This window comes from Mandrillus leucophaeus, unplaced genomic scaffold (assembly GCF_000951045.1).
Source record: "Mandrillus leucophaeus isolate KB7577 unplaced genomic scaffold, Mleu.le_1.0 Scaffold1701, whole genome shotgun sequence".
Lineage (NCBI taxonomy): Eukaryota > Metazoa > Chordata > Mammalia > Primates > Cercopithecidae > Mandrillus > Mandrillus leucophaeus.
The window spans coordinates 197,328-213,156 of NW_012101701.1; positions in this window are offsets into that span (position 1 = coordinate 197,328).

Below are 15,829 nucleotides of genomic sequence, written 5' to 3' on the forward strand. Positions count from 1 at the left end.
GTTTGTCCCAAAGGAAAAAAGAATGTGATGTTACATTTATTCTTTAGTTTTCTGATACAGAGAAAAGAAGGTTGGATGCATCATGCAAGGTCATCCTGAGTCAGTAACAAATTTAGAATTAATATTCACATTTCCTAATTTCTAGCTTACTGCAATAACCATTTGACCATTTTCACTACTTCATAAACTATAGATCTTTATAGGGTGATTTGTTTTTCTATAGTTACAGTCTGAAGAAAAAAAACATATGGATTTTTTAATGTAAGAAACTTGCCTTTATTTTAAAATGAATGATTAAAATGATGTATATTATACATGTGTCCTCCTTCCAAAATTTGATTTCCATACTGGATAGTTAATGGTCATGACAACTAAGTGTCTTCTATTAAATTAGCAAAGTAAAAACATTATAGAGACATCTTTTAATTCCTAAGGTTTGCTATTCTGTTTCCATCTGTTGTCTCTGAGGCTCAGTTTATTGGTGGCACTTAGGTAGAAAACTGTTGAGTCAAGCGTTAGCTGATTTTCATGCACCAGAGAAGATTTATTAAGTTTTACATGGTTGTTTGCTATACAATAGTTTGCCTTGTGGGCAGCTTATAGCTACTTTATAGTGGGGAATGTTTATTGAAATAGTTAATTCTTTGTTATGGGTTATTTCAAAATTTACAATGCTGATAGGAATTCCAGAGATCGCAAAACAACAACAACAACAAAAACAAAAAAAAACTTCAGTGTTTGCATCAATATGGTGCTTATTTGTACATGTCTTTTATTGACATACCTAAGGTTGTCAATAAAAGTTGGTATTGAGGAGAAATAATAGACAAGTTACCTCTGAAAATGTCTTCTCTAGTCTGTTTTGCACTTTGAAAGTGATCTGTGCATGAAAAGAAGGTAATCTTTCAGTACTAAGATTATGACCTTTGGTGGTTTAAGATGCAAGCTACAGAGGGTATGCTATAGTAGAGAACCTTAAACCAAGTAAAGAATCTTTTGAATTCATCTAACCTAACTGTTTTATTTTATTTTATTTTTATTTTTGAGACATTCTTGCTTTGTCACCCAGGCTGGAGTGCAGTGGCACAATCTCAGCTCACTGCAACCTCTGCCTCCTGGCTTCAACTGATTCTCTTGCCTCAGCCTCCCAGGTAGCTGGAATTACAGGCGTCCACCACCATGCCTGGTTGGTTTTTTTGTATTTTTAGTAGAGACAGGGTTTTTCCATGTTGCCCAAGCTGGTCTCGAACTCGATTCACCCATCTCAGCCTCCCAAAGTGCTAGGAATAAAGGGGTGAATTACTGTGCCCGGCCCCACATATTTTATTTTAAAGATGAGAAAAATGAGGTGCAAAGAGATTAAATATCTTGTACAAGGCTGCATACTTTGCTAATGACAGAGTTCGGACAATAATAGGAAATGATGTGTTCTCAAAACCTTTGGTTCTTTGGTGAGCCCTCTGTTGATTCTTGGTATCTGGTTTGTATCCTGAAACCAAGAGAAGACCTATGATATGAAAAGCATTCTTTTCCTGTTTGAAAAGCTGCATGATCCTGAGATTGGACTGGTTGGAGAAATCTCTTCTAATGTTAAAACAAAGCCAGGGCATTCAGTTTATTTCATTGGGGTTAATGGATTGGGAGGCCTTGCTTATATATGGCTATAATGAGAGACTCTGATGGCAGCCTTTGTGGAAGTGAGCCCCATTCTCTCCAGGAAAAACATACTTCTGCTATATCCTGTGTCTTGAGGTGCATTTTCTTTACTGGACCCTTGCCAGGTGGTTAAGTAGTGACACTCTCTCCTCTTTCCAGGGACATATGGAATAGAGGAGTCCCTCAGAGTCCCCTTAATAAAAGATGTGGGTGGAGTCTTCTCTAAAACGCAAGCCTCCAGCCACTCTACATTTCCACTTTCCTACTCAAGAAGAAAGGAGTGAACTTCTTTGAGTGTTCACAGAAATGTACAACAAAGGACTGAAATGGGGATGCAGCACAATTGACTTTTCAGTGAAGTCCACTTCTTTCTGATTATGCTTGCCCTCCAGGTGGGAGTTCTGCTCTTTCAGATTGAGCCCTAGGAATCTGAAGTAGAATAGAATTTTCTACCAGGATGAAAGGAGTACCAGAAAGGGTATGGACTTTCTTGAGTCTGTAGGAACCTTGTTGCATCCGGACTACAGAATAATCCAGGAAATTCATATTAAACTGCAGGAACAACAAAGATACTTTTGACATTTATCTATACATATGAATATACTGTATTAGGCATTGAGGTGCCAGTAAATGAAAATAATTCAGTGGTGCCTTTTTTTTAAAAAAAGAATAAAATGCAATAATATTACAATGCTGTAGACGAAGGACTTATAAGCATCGTATGGTTCAACCACTTTATCATGGATACACAAATAATACAGAAAGTGCATAATTTTGTAGTTTTCTACTGTAATGGAATTTTGATTTATTGACAGTTTCTAGAATCCTGTGTACTCTAAACCTTTAAAGTATATCCTAGGCACTTAGGTTGTTTCTATATCTTGACTATCATGAATAATGCTGCAATGAACATGAAAGTGCAGATATCTCTTACAATACTGATTTCATTTCCTTTGGATATATACTCAGAAGTGGGGTTGCTAGATCATATAGTAGTTCTATTTTTTAAATATATTTTAGGAACCTTCATACTACTGTGCATAGTGGTTATACCAATTTACATTCCCACCAAGGTTCCCATTTCTGTACAAGTGTTCCCATTTCTGATCACACTCACCAACACTTGTTATCTTTTGTTTTTTGGTAATAGCCATCCAAACAACTGTGAGGTGGTATCTTATTTTGTTTTGATTTGCATTACTTTGATGATTAGTGATGTTGAGCACCTTTTTTATATATCTATTGGCCATTTGTATGTCTTCCTTAGAAAAACGTCTACTTAGAGATGTAATAAAAAATGATAAAGGGGATATCACCACCAATCCCACAGAAATAAAAACTACCATCAGAGAATACTATAAACACCTCTAGGCAAATAAACTAGAAAATCTAGAAGAAATGGATAAATTGCTGGACACTGACACCCTCCCAAGATGAAACCAGAAAGAAGTTAAATCTCTGAATAGACCAAAATAAGGCTCTGAAATTGAGGCAATAATTAATAGCATACCAACCAAAAAAAGTCCAGGACCAGACAGATTCACAGTACTCAGAGAGGCTGATACCATTCCTTCTGAAACTATTCCAATCAATAGAAAAAGAGGGAATCCTCCCTAACTCACTTTATGAGGCCAGCATCATCCTGATACCAAAGCCTGGAAGAGACACAACAAAAAAAGAGAATTTTAGGCCAATATCCCTGATGAACATCGATGTGAAAATCCTCAATAAAATACTAGCAAACCGAATCTAGCAGCACATCAAAAAGCTTACTCACCAGGATCAAGTTGTCTTCATCCCTGGGATGCAAGGCTGGTTCAACATATGCAAATCAATAAGCATAATTCAGCATATAAACAGAACCAACGACGAAAACCACATGATTATCTCAATAGATGCAGAAAAGACCTTTGACAAAATTCAAAAGCCCTTCGCACTAGAAACTCTCAATAATCTAGGTATTGATGGAACATATCTAAAATAGTAAGAGCTATTTATGACAAGCCCACAGCCAATATCATACTGAATGGGCAAAAACTGGGAGAATTCATTCCCTTTGAAAACTGGCACAAGACAATATTGCCCTCTTTCATCATGCCTATTCAACATAGTGTTGGAAGTTCTGGCCAAGGCAATCAGGCAAGAGAAAGAAACAAAGCATATTCAATTAGGAAAAGAGGAAGTCAAATTCTCCATGTTTACAGATGACATGATTGTATATTTAGAAAACCCCATCATCTCATCCCCAAATCTCCTTAAGCTGATAAGCAACTTCCGCAAAGTCTCAGGATACAAAATCAATGTGCAAAAATCACAAGCATTCCTATACACCAATAACAGACAAACAGAGAGCCAAGTCATGAGTGAACTTCCATTCACAATTACTACAAACAGAATAAAATACCTAGGAATCGAACTTATAAGGGATGTGAAGGACCTCTTCAAGGAGAGCTACAAACCACTGCTCAAAGAAATAAAAGAGGACACAAACAAATGGAAGAACATTCCATCTCATGGATAGGAAGAATCAATATGTGAAAATGTCCATACTGCCTAAGGTAATTTATAGATTCAATGCCATCCCCATCAAGCTACCAATGACTGTCTTCACAGAACTGGAAAAAAACTACTTTAAAGTTCATATGAAACTGAAAAAGAGCCCGCATTGCCAAGACAATCCTAAGCCAAAAGAACAAAGCTGGAGGCATCATGCTACCTGACTTTTTGCCTTTGTTGCTGGTACTTATGGTGTCATTAAAATATATTGTGACAACCAATGTCATACAGCATTTCCTCTTTGTTTTCTTATAGTAGTTTTATGGTTTTAGGTCTTATGTTTCCAGCTTTAACTCATTTTGAGTTAATTTTTGTTTATGTTGTAGGATAAAAATAAATTTATTTTTTGGCATGTGGATATTCAGTTTTCCCAACCCCACTTACTGAAGAAACTCTCTTTTCCACATTGCGTATTCTTGGCATCTTTGTCAAAAATTAGTTGACTGTATATGTATGTGTCTATTTTTGGTCTTTCTCTTGTGTTCCTTTGGTCTATGTATCTGTTTTTCTGCCAGTACCATACTGTTTTGATTACTATAGCTTTGTAATATAATTTGAAATTAAGAAGTGTGATGTCTCCTGCTTTGTTCTTCTTGCTTCAGATTACTTTAGCTATATGGAATTTTTTATAGTGTTATGTAAATTTAGGATTTTTTTCTATTTTTGTGAAAAATGTTGTTGCTATTTTGATGGGTTTATTGAATCTGTAGATCATTTTGGGTAGTACAGCAGTTTTAACAATGTTAATTCTTCTGACTTATGATCATGGGATATCTTTCCATTTATTTGTGCCTTCTTCAATTTCTTTCATCTATGATGTATAGTTTTTAGTGTATATAACTCTCACCTCCTTGGTTAAATTTATTTCTAAACATTTTATTTTATTTTTTGTAACTATTGTAAATGGAATTGTTTTCTTTTTCAGATAGTTTGTTGTTAGTTTATAGAAATGGTACTGATTTTTGCATGTTGATTTGTATCCTGCAACTTTATTGAATTCATTTATTAGTTCTAAAAGTTTTTTGGTTGAGTCTTTAGGGTTTTCCACATATAAGATCATGTCATTTCCAAACAGGGACAATTTAACTTCTACCTTTCTTTCCTGCCTTTTATTTCTTTCTCTTGTCTAATTGCTCTGTCTAGGACTTCTAGTAATATGTTGAATACAAGTGGCAAGAGTGGGCACGCTTGTCTTGTTTCTGACTTAGAAGAAAAGCTTTCAACTTTTCACTATTGAGCATAACGTTAACTGTGGGCTTGTGAAATATGGCCTTTATTGTGTTGAAATACATTCCTTCTGCCAGGCGCAGTGGCTCACGCCTGTAATCCCAACACTTTGGGATGCTGAGGTGGGTGGATCACTTGAGCTCAGGAGTCTGAGACCAGCCTGGCCTACATGGCGAAACCCTATCTCTAATAAAAATACAAAAATTAGCAGGTTTGGTGGTGTGGGCCTGTAATCCCAGCTACTCGGGAATCTGAGGAAGGAGAATTGCTTGAACCTGGGAGGTGGAGGTTGTAATGAGCTGAGATTGTGCCACTGTACTCCAGCCTCGGTGATAGAGCAAGACTCCATCTAAAAAAAAAAAGGAAATACATTACTTCTGTATCTAATTTGTTGAACGGTTTTTATCATGAAAGTATGTTGAATTTTGTTAAATTCTTTCTCTGCATCTATTGAGTTGTTTATATGATTTTTGTTCTCCATTGTGTTAATGTGGTGTACCACTTGATCATGGCGAATGGTCTTTTGAAGTTTGTTATTATTTTGTTGAGGAGTTTTGCATGTTTATGCATCAGGAATATTGGCCTGTAATTTTCTTTTCTTGTAGCCTCCTTGCCTGACTTTGGTGTCAGGGTAATGTTGGTCTCATAAAATGAGTTAGTAGTATTCCCTCCTCTTCAGTTTTTTGGAAGAGTTTGAGAATTGGTATTAGTTCTTCTTTAAATTTTAGTTGAATTCAGCAGTGAAGTCATCAGATCCTGGACTTTCCTTTGATGAGAGACTTTTAAATTATTGATTTAATTTTCTTTTTCTTTCTTTCTATTTTTTTTTTTTTTTTGGAGATGGAATCTCCCTTTGTAGCTCAGGGTGGAGTACAGTGGTGTGCTCTCGTTCACTGCAACCTATGCTTCCCAGGTCCTGGTTCAAGCAATTCTTCTGCCTCAGCCTCCCGAGTAGCTGGGATTACAGGCATGCACCACCATGCCCAGCTAATTTTTGTATTTAGTAGAGACAGGGTTCTACCATGTTGGCCAGGCTGATCTTGAACTCCTGACTTTGTGATCCCACCTGCTTCAGCCTCCCAAAGTGCTGGGATTACAGGCATGAGCCACCACACCCGGCCTTGATTTAATTTTCTTACTCATTATTAGTCTATTCAGATTTTCCATTTCTTCATTTTTTTTATCTTGGTAGTTTGTATGTGTCTAGGAATTTATCCATTTCTTCTAAGTTATCCAATTTGTTGCCATGTAATTGTTCCCAGTAGTCTTTTATGATTCTTTGTATTTCTGTGGTATCAGTTCTAATGTTTCCTCCTTTATTTCTGGTTTTATTTGAGTCTTCATTCTTTTCTTTTGTTAATCTAGCTAAAGAGATTGAATATGGGAAGAGCTGAGACTAAGGTACAGGGAGCAGAAGAAGAGTAAAAATGTGATACGTTAGCCCTGGAGTGTCCACTGTGACTTGGCCAAACTGATCATGGGACTGTCTGGTATTGACTCAGCAGCATTTGTTCCAGAAAGGCAAGCTTAGTCACATATTTACTATGCAACTAGTAAAAATTATAATCTCAAATACATTCATATTAAATTTGTGTATCCAAGCTGTACATCTTTACCTGTGTACACAATCAGAAACATCACAACGACTGTTACAGTGTCCTTGTCAGGCAAAAAGACTACTCCTTCAACTACAGCTTTCTTGTTAATAGTAGTGCTGGAAGCATGCCTAGGGCACTATTGGCTAAAATTCAAAGGAAATGTTGAGGATGCTTAGCTGAGACCAAGAGTTCAGCTTGCAGCAGAGCTTCAAACAGGCACACACCAGTCATGCAGCCTTTTGTAGATGTTAAGCTGTTTGTTAGGGGCTGATTACCTGAGGCCTAATTACCTGAGGGCAAATTTAATATGTAATGAGTTCAGTTTGTCCTTTTATTTTTTTTAAGGCATACTTATTTTTGCTCTCTAAACTATCATGTTTGGACAGTTTCATGTTTGCTATTTAGGAAGAAGCTATTCAGCTTTTATACCCTATCTCATGCTCCAAATGTGACAGCACTAGAAACACTTATGCTGAAATACATCTAGGTAAGGGAAAATGTCACCAGAAGATGGAGTAGTGTTGCTGGTTTTTGTTCATATTTTGTTCAATGATTTAGAAGCGTATCTGTGTATACAGGTTTACTTTCATACACTCTAGTTTCAAATGACAGAAAATATAAATTAATCTAATTGATATTCTTCAGAGTCAACATTAAATTTTAGATTGAATGCCTTTAAATTTTTACAATGTAAATAGCTTTTCTTCTGTGGTCAACTGACAGTTGCATTCATTGACCAAATAAACTATATTTAGCTTAATGTTTTTAGTATCACTTATGGGATTTTAGCAAGATGCCACAATATCAACCTGTAATAAACATTACATTTCTTTTTTAACTGTATTATTACAGACCTGATTTTAAATCTTTTTTTCTACGTTAGTATACAGCATTAATACAGGCTAAACTTCTCTATATAAATTCTGCTCATATTATTATAGCACCTGGTAGCACTATAGTTCAGTATTTATCATCTACTCCATTATAAAACCTTTGTTCCAAAAGAGCTGTATGAGCCTATTAGATATATACACAATTAAGTAGGTAATGATCTGTGGTTGCATCCACACAGCATTAACAGCTGACTTGTGGCTGATTTTCCAAGTGTGGTGCTGATTGTTGATACGGAGTACTTATGGGATGAAAATGTCTAGAATATTTTGAAGAATTCTTTTTGTGCTTTGAAGTTGAAATTACATATTTTGTTTTAACTTTATTGTTTGCTTAATGAAGAAATTATAATTTTCCTCTCTCTCATTTTGATATTAGTATTTATCTCTATTGTTCTAAGCTCCCCATCCAAACATTGGGAGTTACTGAAGCCTTTCCAGGTACTTTTGGTGCAGAATGAAATGGTTCACCACATGTGTCATTACTGATAGCGATACATTTATGTCTTCATCTTAAATTTGCATTTGTAAAATTAAAGGTAATTGAATTTTGGTCATTTTCCCAACTTTAATGTTAAAGTCATTGAGGATAGTTATGATATTTTTGAAAGTTTGATAATGATCATCTGTGAATTTAGAGAAACTAAACATGGGAAATTATTCTGGTAAGTATCCAATTTCAGGCTTCGTTGTCAGTGTTTGAACCTAAGCTAAAGGCTCATTTTCTTAGGACAAAGGCATTGCTTCTCACCTTGGGTCAGAGCAGGAAGTCCTGGGAATATGATACAGCATTATGTGGAAAACAGAAGTTTTGGTAAGCAGCAGTGTACGATTTGTTAGGAAAAAAGTCAGACAGGAAGTTTTAGTTTGCCTTTTGCCCACTCTAATATAAACATACATCTATACCATATATTAAGATTGGGCATAGTGAAGATCAAATTCATTTAACAACTGGGGGAATTTATTTTTACCTAGGATGGAAAACATTAAATCCAAAGACAAAACGGAAGCAAATAAATTAAGTGTACCTGAACCTTATTTTAAACTTAGAGGAAGCTGTCTTTTTGGAATCTCTTTGAAATCCATCAGGAAACTTTTTTGTCTTAAAAACAGAGTAAATAACTCTGGGTTTAAGATACTTAACATGTTTGACCTTTGTTATGCTAAAATAATGGACTAGAATGGGATCCATAAAAAAAATGATGGGCTGTTTATCCAGGGAAGGAATCTTAAGTTAGGTTTGGTATTAAGCAATGTATGATAAGTAAGGTACCACTTGTGAACAAGTGGTTCGTGCTCATGAGTAACTTGTATCAGTCACTCTGCATTTTTCTTCTGCTCCAAACACCTGGCCTAACGAATATAGAGAATGTCTTGGCATCTTTGTTACTCTGCATTTCTTTTTTCTCTATGTTCTTCTAATAAATGTTACTCTGTGTGTGTGTGTTTTCTTTTTCTTTTTTTTTTTTGAGACAGAATCTTGCTCTGTCGCCCAGGCTGGAGTGCAGTGGTGTGATCTTGGCTCACTGCAAGCTCCATCTCCCAGGTTCACGCCATTCTTCTGCCTCAGCCTCCTGAGTAGCTGGGACTACAGGCGCCCACCACCACACCCGGCTAAGTTTTTGTATTTTTGGTAGAGATGGGGTTTCACTGTGTTAGCCAGGATGGTCTCAATCTCCTGACCTTGTGATCCACCCGCCTTGACCTCCCAAAGTGCTGGAATTACAGGTGGGAGCCCCTGTACCCAGCTGAATGTTACTCTGTTTTTAAGCAGTTTCGGAAAAGTTTATTTCTTACTCTGGATGTAAGAGCTGTGCACAGTGCTGCTATAAAACGTTAGTAATTTTTTAACGTCAATAGGGGATCAATTTGAGAGAAGACTAAAGATGAGAATATCCAAGAATGTTGATGTATGTGGAATAGATTTTATCACTCTACATTTTTAAGGTCTTTTTGCATATATTCTATATGTGATATGAAGTCAGTCAACACACTCTAAGATCCAGCTCTTACAGTAGGCTGAAAAACTTGGTAACGCTGAAGAACAATTTGCATTTTTGCTCTCTAAACTATCATGTTTGGACAGTTTCATGTTTGCTATTTAGGAAGAGTATTTGATTTTTATGATATTTGTCATTAAGGCTTATTTATTGTGAAAACCATTAAATAGAAGAGAGAAATCACATGCCAGAATAATAAAAAAATAGGATAGACATATAGGGCAAGATGTCCGAATAGGAAAAGCTCTGGTCTGCAGCTCCCAGCAAGACCAATTCAGAAGGCGGGTGATTTCTGCATTTCCAACTGAGGTACCCGGCTCATCTCACTGGGACTGGTTAGACAGTAGGTGCAGCCCACAGAGGGTGAGCCGAAGCAGGATGGGGCGCTGCTTCACCCAGGAAGTGCAAGGGGTCGAGAAACTACCTCCCCTAGCCAAGGGAAACCGTGAGGGACTGTGTCATGAGGAACGGTGCATTCCAGCCCAGATACTAAGCTTTTACCATGGTCTTTGCAGCCCGCAGACCAGGAGATTCCATTGGGCGCCTATGCCACCAAGGCCCTGGGTTTCAAGCACAAAACTGTGGGGCTGTTTGGGCAAACACCGAACTAGCTGCAGGAGTTTTGTTTCATACCCCATTGGCGCCTGGAATGCCAGCGAGTCAGAACTGTTCACTCCCCTGGAAAGGGGGCTGAAGCCAGGGAGCCAAGTGGTATAGCTCAGTGGATTCCACCCCAACAGAGCCCAACAAGCTAATATCCACTGACTTGAAATTCTCACTGCCAGCACAGCAGTCTGAAGTCAAACTGGGACGTTTGACTTTGATGCAGGGAGGGGTGTCTGCCATTACTGAGGCTTGAGTAGTCAGTTTTCCCCTCACAATGTAAACAAAGCTGTGGGAATTTGAAACTGGGCGGAGCCCACCGCAGCTCAGCAAAGCCTCTGTAGCCAGACTGCCTCTCTAGATTCTTCCTCTCTGGGCAGGGCATCTCTGAAAGAAAGGCAGCAGCCTCAGTCAGGGGCTTATAGATAAAATACTCATCTCCCTGGGACAGAGCACCTGGGGGAGGGGGTGACTGTGGGTGCAGTTTCAGCAGACTTAAATGTTCCTGCCTCCCAGCTCTGAAGAGAGCAGCAGCTCTCCCAGCACAGCGCTTGAGCTCTGCTAAGGGTCAGACTGCCTTCTCAAGTGGGTCCCTGACCCCCATGCCTCCTGACTGGGAGATACTTCCCAGCAGGGGTCGACAGACATCTCATACAGGAGAGCTCCAGCTGGCATCTGGCGGGTGCCTCTCTGGGATGAAGCTTCCAGAGGAAGGAACAGGTAGCAATCTTTGCTGTTCTCCAGCCTCTGCTGGTGATACCCAGGCAAACAGGGTCTGGAGTGGACCTCTAGCAAACACCAGCAGCACTGCAGGAAAGGGGCCTGACCATTAGAAGGAAAACTAACAAATAGAAGGGAATAGCATCAACATCATTGAAAAGGACAGTCACACAAAAACCCCATCCGAAGGTCACCAGCATCAAAGACCAATAAAGGTAGATAAATCCATGAAGATAAGGAAAAATCCAGGGCAAAAAGGCTGAAAATTCCAAAAACCAGAATGCCCCTCTCCTTCAAAGGATCCCAACTCCTTGCCAGCAACGGAACAAAACTGGACAGAGAATGAATTTGATGAATTGACAGAAGTAGGCTTCAGAAGGTGGGTAATAAGAAACTCCTCTGACCTAAAGGAGCGTGTTCTAACCCAATGCAAGGAAACGAAGAACCTTGAAAAAAGGTTAGAGGAATTGCTAACTCGGATAACCAATTTAGAGAAGAACGTAAATGACCTGATGGAGCTGAAAAACATAGCATGAGAACTTCATGAAGCATGCACAAGGATCAATAGCTGAATCGATCAAGTGGAAGAAAGGATATCAGAGATTGAAGAACAACTTAATGAAATAAAGCATGAAGACAAGATTAGAGAAAAAAGAATGAAAAGGAATGAACAAAGCTTCCAAGAAATGTGGGACTATTTGAAAAGACAAAACCTACGTTTGATTGGTATACCTGAAAGTGGTGGGGAGAATGGAACCAAGTTGGAAAACATTCTGCAGGATATCATCCAGGAGAACTCTCCCAACCTAGCAAGACAGACCAACATTCAAATTCAGGATATACAGAGAACACTACAAAGATACTCCTCGAGAAGAGCAACCCCAAGACACATAATCATCAGATTCACCAAGGTTGAAATAAAGGAAAAAATATTAAGGGCAGCCAGAGAGAAAGGTTGGGTTACCCACAAAGGGAAGCCCATCAGACTAACAGTGGATCTCTCTGCAGAAACCCTACAAGCCAGAAGAGAGTGTGGGCCAATATTCAACATTCTTAAAGAAAAGAATTTTCAACCAAGAATTTCATATCCTGCCAAATTAAGCTTCATGAGTGGAGGATAAATAAAATCCTTTACAGACAAAAAATGCTGAGAGATTTTGTCACTGCCAGGCCTGCTTTACAAGAACTTCTGAAGGAAGCTCTAATATGGAAAGGAGAAACCAGTACTACCCACTGCAAAAACATACCAAATTGTAAAGACCATCGGCACTATGAAGAAACTGCATAAACTAATGGGTAAAATAACCAGCTAGCATCATAATGACAGGATCAAACTGACACATAACAATATTAACCTTAAATGTAAATAGGCTGAATGCTCCAATTAAAAGATACAGACTGACAAATTGGATAGAGTCAAGACCCATCAGTGTGCTGTATTCAGGAGACCCGTCTCATGTGCAGTGACACACATGGGCTCAAAATAAAGGGATGAAGGAATATTTACCAAGCAAATGGAAAGCAAAAAAAAGAGCAGGGGTTGCAATCCTAGTCTCTGATAAAACAGGCTTTAAACTAACAAAGATCTAAAAAGACAAAGAAGGGTATTACATAATGGTAAAGCGATCAACACAACAAGAAGAACTAACTATCCTAAGGATATATGCATCCAATACAGGAGCACCCAGATTCATAAAGCAAGTTCTTAGAGCCCTAAAAAGAGATTTAGATTCCCACACAATAATAGTGGGAGACTTTAACACACCACTGTCAATATTAGACAGATCAATAAGACAGAAAATTAACAAGGATGTTCAGGACTTGAGCTCAGCTCTGGACCAAGCAGACCTAATAGACATCTACAGAACTCTCCACCCCAAATCAACAGAATATACATTATTCTCAGCACCACGTTGCACTTATTCTAAAACTGACTGCATAATTGGAAGCAAAACACTCCTCAGCAAATGTAAGAGAACAGAAATCATAACAGTCTCTCAGACTATAGTCCAATCAAATTAGAACTCAGGATTAAGAGATTCACTCAACTGCACAACTACATGGAAACTGAACAACCTGCTCCTGAATGACTACTGGGTAAATAATGAAATTAAGGCAGAAATAAATAAGTTCTTTGAAACTAATGAGAACAAAGACACAACATACCAGAATCTCTGGGACATAGCTAAAGCAGTGTGTAGAGGGAAATATATAGCACTAAATGCCCATAGGAGAAAGTGGGAAAGATCTAAAATCGACACCCTAACATCACAATTTAAAGAACTAGAGAAGCAAGAGCAAACAAATTCAAAAGCTAGCAGAAGACAAGAAATAACTAAGATCAGAGCAGAAATGAAGGAGATAGAGACATGAAAAACCCTTCCAAAAGTCAGTGAAACCCGCTGTTTTTTTTTTTGAAAAGATTAACAAAATAGATAGACTGCTAGCCAGACTAATAAAGAAGAAAAGAGAGAAGAATCAAATAGACACAATAAAAATGATAAAGGGATATCACCATTGATCCCACAGAAATACAGACTACCATCAGAGAACACTATAAACCCCTCTACATGAATAAACTAGAAAATCCAGAAGAAATGGATAAATTTCTGGACACATACACCCTCCCAAGACTAAACCAGGAAGAAGTTGAATCCCTGAATAGACGAATAACAGGTTCTGAAATTGAGGCAGTAATTAATAGCCTACCAACAAAAAAAATCCCAGGACCAGAGAGATTCAAAGCTGAATTCTACCAGAGGTACAAAAAGGAGCTGGTACCATTTCTTCTGAAACTATTCCAAATAATAGAAAAAGAAGGGCTCCTACCTAACTCATTTTATGAGGCCAGCATCATCCTGATACCAAAACCTGGCAGAGACACAACAAAAATAAAATTTTGGGCCGATATCCCTGATGAACATCGATGCAAAAATCCTCAATAAAATACTGGCAAACCAAATCTAGCAGCACATCAAAAACCTTATCCACCAGGATCAAGTCACCTTCATCCCTGGGATACAAGGCTGGTTCAACATATGCAAATCAATAAATGTAATTCATCACATAAACAGTACCAATGACAAAACCCTTGATTATCTCAATAGATGCAGAAAAGGCTTTTGATAAAATTCAACAGCTCTTCATGCTAATAAACCTCAATAAAGTAGGTATTGATGGAACATGTCTCAAAACAGTAAGAGCTATTTATGACAAATCAGCAGCCAATATTATACTGAATGGGCAAACCTGGAAGCATTCCCTTTGAAAACTGGCACAAGAAAAGGATGCCATCTCACATCACTCCTATTCAACATAGTATTGGAAGTCCTGGCCAGGGCAGTCAGGCAAGAGAGATAAATAAAGGTATTCAAATAGGAAGAGAGGAAGTCAAATTGTCTCTGTTTGCAGACGGCATGATTGTATACTTAGAAAACCCCATCATCTCAGCCCAAAATCTCCTTAAGCTGATAAGCAACTTCAACAAAGTCTCAGAATGCAAAATCAATGTGCAAAAACCACAAGCATTCCTCTACTCCAATAATAGACAAACAGAGACCCAAATCATGAGTGAACTCCCATTCACAATTGCTACAAAGTGAATAAAATACCTAGGAATCCAACTTACAAGGGATATGAAGGACCTCTTCAAGGAGAACTACAAGCCACTGCTCAACAAGATGAGAGAGGACACAAACAAATGGAAAAACATTCCATGCTCATGGATCAGAAGAATCAATATCATGAAAATGTCCATACTGCCCAAGGTAATTTATAGATCCAAAACCATCTGCATCAAGCTACCATTGACTTTCCTCACATAATTAGAAAAAACGACTTTAAATTTCATACAGAACCAAAAAACTTGTATAGCCAAGACAATCCTAAGCAAAAAGAACAAAGCTGGAAGTACCATGCTACCTGACTTCAAACTATACTACAAGGCTACAGGAACCAAAACAGCATGGTACTGGTACCAAAACAAATATATAGACCAATGGAACAGAACAGAGCCCTCAGAAGTAATGCCGCACATCTACAACCATCTGATCTTTGACAAACCGGACAAAAACAAGAAATGGGGAAAGGATTCTATATTTAATAAATGGTGTTGGGAAAACTGGCTAGCCATATGCAGAAAACTGAAACTGGATGCCTTCCTTACACCTTATACAAAAATTAACTCAAAATGGAGCAAAGACTTAAACGTAACACCTAAAACGATAAAAACCCTAGAAGAAAACCTAGGCAATACCATTCAGGACATAGGCATGGGCAAAGACTTTGTGACTGAAACACCCAAAACAATGGCAACAAAAGCCAAAATTGACAAATGGGATATATTTTGAACTAAATAGCTTCTGCACAGCAAAAGAAACTATCATCAGAGTGAACAGGCAAGCTACCCAATGGGAAAAAATTTTTGCAACCTATCCATCTGACAAAGGGCTAACATCCAGAATCTACAAGGAACTTAAACAAAATACACGAAACAAACAAACAACCCCATCAAAACGTGGGCAAGGATATGAACAGATATTTCTCAAAAGAAGACATTTATGTGGCCAACAAACACATG